Raw genomic sequence first — 3,770 nt, 5'->3', positions numbered from 1 at the left:
CCTTACCAAACAAACTTATTTTTCTTTAAATACACATGAAAATAGCTCTTGCTGGGACTCCTGCTTTTTAATTGTGTAGATATTACAGCTAATTACAGTTCTATTAATATTTCACTTTGAATTAAAGATTTATTTTCCCCACCCTTCTATCCAGGAGGGAATTAAATCCACACCCAAGGCAATTGCAGGCACTGGAAACGCAACCCACAGATGAAAAGGACGGTGCGTGGTGCCCGTGTCCCTTTGCCGCGAGTGACCCATGAAGAGGAAGGAGGAGGTGGTGGCTTGGCCATAAATTATTCAAAGCCCTTCTGCAGAGCTGAGCCGGAAAGTCCAGTCCATAAGATGCGGTTTCATGTTTTCCTATATTTAAAAAAAAAAAAAAAAACAAAACCAAAGCAAAGCAAACAAACAAACAAAAATGCAAGCAGCGTGTCTCCCTGGTGGTGCTCAGTGGCTTTAGCAGTGGATGCGGTGACCTTCCTGGCTGGATGGGGTCCAGGGCAGTGGGAGGCCGGATGCTACGCGGCCGGAGCTGTGCCTGTCTGGGAGACAGCCCTGGGTTGAGCGGGCTCGGGGCACGCCGGAGCCTCCTGCCCCCGGGTCTGCAAGCCCTGGAGGTTCAGGGAAAGGCTGCTGGTGGCCCTGGAGATGCTGGAGCACTCTGCAATCCCTGGATGGACGTGAACATGGAGCTGGGAATTGGCTCGGGGGGTACCCCTCCAACCCTGCCTCTGGGATGGGAGAGGCAGCGACTTGTTCAGTTCCTCTTGTTTTGAGCCTGATGAAGCTGTATTGATCCCGCAGACGATGGTACTGCATCCATTTGCTGATGGTATTGAACTATCCTGGAGTGTTTGATCATCTTTTGACCCAAGTGCCGAGGAGGAGCCCTGGTCGCACCGGCAGCGACCTTTGTGGGATTTGCTGAACTGCTCTCAGGGTAACCCCGTGCACGGGCTCCTTCATCGGTATCGCTGGGGCATCTCCCGTCCATCCCTGTGCCCTCCTACCCGTCCCCTTCAGCCTCCACGGCTCTGCCTTCCCCGTCACATCACGCTGGGGGAAGCTCAGCAGCATCGGCTTGAGCCGGGTTTTCAAATGTTAATTGTGTTTTGACGTTCTCGATAGTGACACGAGCGCTGTGATGGTATTTTGGCTTCTGGCTGACAGAAGGGAGAGGCGCGTGAGAAGGGGAGATGTGTGGTCCATGAGGCTCGGAGAAAAGAGAGACACTGCCAGATGCAGCCACAGTGATAAGAGCATCCCCCAAATCCCTGGGACTCAGGTCCCCCAGACTGGGTGAGGGGTATTTTCCACCAGAGCCGGGGCAGCAGTGAGCACTGAGCATCCCCGGGGTGAGCAGGCTGCCGGAGCAATGCAGGTAACGCTTCAGCCCAAACTTCTCCATAATTTAGCCCAGACACCTTCCCCCAGCGCTTCCTCGGGAGCTGAGCGAAGCAGAGCTGGCTGGCTCGGTGTCTTTGTGCCCGGGGGCACAGCCCTGCCCCAGTGCTGCCAGATCCCAGGCTGTGAGCGGGATGCCCTCGTTTCTCCTCGAAGGCAGAGCACGTGTCTTAGAAATCCCGTGGGGAGCTGAGGGCTTCACCCCACCCGGAGCAGAGGACTTGACTTCAGGGTGCCTCTGAGAGCTGCTTTTAGTGAAGGGATTTCTGCCTGGCGTATCCCGCAGGGGCTGGAGCCCCCAACCGGTGCCTCTGGTGTGCCCTGAGGCTCTTTCGGGCTTGGGGCAGGTGGGGGGCTCCTCTCCTCCCAGGGGCTCGATGGCCCTTGGCACCGATGGGCACAGACCCTCCTCCTGCCCATGGATCTCTGCCCTACACCATGCCTGTCCAAGTAGCCACCTCAGGTCGCCTGGTGGTCCCAGATGTGGGTCCTTGGGTGGGTTCTGGGGGTCTCTCCTGACGCCATTGCAGTGTTTCAGCTGGTGCCTGTGGTGGGGACAACGTGGCTCCTTGACGTTTGCGCCCCTCTTGCACATCCACTCTGCTCCCTGCGCACAAGGGCCCGGGTGAGTCCCCACCCCCCTGAGAACCTTTTTGGAAATAACTGATGGACCCCCAAGAGGGGCAGACACCGGGTCAAAGCCCTGCTCGGGGACGGGAGGTTACTCCCGGTGGGAGACATCGCAGCTGAGGGCTGGGCTGTCACCACCATCCATCCTTGGGTCCCCTCCTCGGTGGCCACAGTGCAGAGGTCCTTTTGCTTCGATTCCTGGCACGGGCGAGGGTTGCACACCCTGTGTGCGTGCATGGGGGGGCTGGATGGGGCCGTCCCCCTCCCGGGGCCGCCCTCCCCTGCATCAGAGCAGAATAATAATGCGAACCACTCCGGCTCTCACTGTAAACGAAATCACTGCAACAGCCTGGTCTCTCCGCAGGAGACGGCGCGCTGGGCATGATCCCGTGAGCATCTGAATCCATAGGAATATCGCCACTTATTTTAATGGCTGGAGGGCAGCTGGCCAGCTTTCCGGGGGAGTACATCTCGCTGGAGAGCACGCAGCTCCTTCAAAAGCCTGGCCAGGGCGTTGAGCTGGGAGCTGGGCAGCCCTGAGTGCTTCTCCAGCTCCTCTCCAGCCTCTTAAACAGCATCTGGGTGACAGGGCTGCGGTCGCAGCGCTGAACCCTTCGCAGCAGCATCCTTCCTGCCCGCGACCTGCTTCATCCCGCACCAGGGCTGCTGTTTCACTATTCCAAGCAGGGAATGCATCAATCCTTAGGGAAGTGATGAGGCTGGAAACGCGTGTTGGAAGGGCTGAGCTTTGCTTTTTGGTGCTCGGAGGGGCAGTTGGAGCTGCAGAGACCCCTCCTCACAGCCAGGTTCGCCCCCCCCTCCCCGGGGTCCCTGCATGGGCTGAGTGCTCTCGCAGCCCTGGTGCAGGCAGGTGTATAGTCCTTAATCGCTCCGGTGACCGATTATCTCGCAGTCATTATTGTGATGGATTGGAGCAGTTAATGTGTCAATGGCTATTACTAGGGGGCTGTGTTTTCTCTGGATTAATGAATCGACACACCACGACGGGCTCCTTGGAGCTGCTGGGGCCTGGCAGGGGGTGGTTTGATAACGAAAGGAGACGATGCACGAGCTGCGTGCTGTGTGTGGAGTGGGGTGTTGGCATCGTTTTATGGGAGGCTGAAGAGAAGGGTGATGGCTTGGGGTGACGCTCGTCATCGCTGCCCTGGGGAGCTGCTCCCGCCATGGGGAGGGGAAATTTGGGGCTGGCTTTTAGCGCACATGGTGGGAGCTGGAGCATCTCAGCAGCCTGGCCTGGGGGACCCTTCCTGTGCCCCTGCCATGCCCCGTGCTCCTTGCGGGGCTTGGCAAAGGCTGGTGTGTTTGCACCCATGGGAGCTGTCGTGGGCCTTCGCTTCTGCAAATACTGAAATTAGAGGATGTGACCCGTGAGAAGCTCTTTAGCACCGCGGGGTCTGGAGGCCCGGCTGCCTGTCAGTCCTGCTGCTGCGTTCACGGCTGCGATGATGGCTGCAGGTGATGGGCAGGGAGAGAAGGACAAGCACGAGTAAAATATGTCTCGATGCTAAGGACCAGGAGGGGAGAGGTGCTGGGGACAGCAGGGCAGGATATGTGCCATATCCACCCCCCTTCCCACCGGCCGGGGCTGTTGGAGCCCTTCGTGCCCGGTGCTGCTCGGCGGAGGGGGCTTGTGGGGTGCAGCCGTGTCGCCTCCACCCCCCGAACTGGGGGGCAGCCGGGGGCGGGGGCGGGGGGGCCCCCCCGCCCCGGTG

Source organism: Charadrius vociferus, unplaced genomic scaffold (assembly GCF_000708025.1).
Source record: "Charadrius vociferus isolate BGI_N301 unplaced genomic scaffold, ASM70802v2 scaffold266, whole genome shotgun sequence".
Lineage (NCBI taxonomy): Eukaryota > Metazoa > Chordata > Aves > Charadriiformes > Charadriidae > Charadrius > Charadrius vociferus.
The sequence above is the reverse complement of the archived record's forward strand: the minus strand, read 5'-3'. Positions refer to the sequence as shown.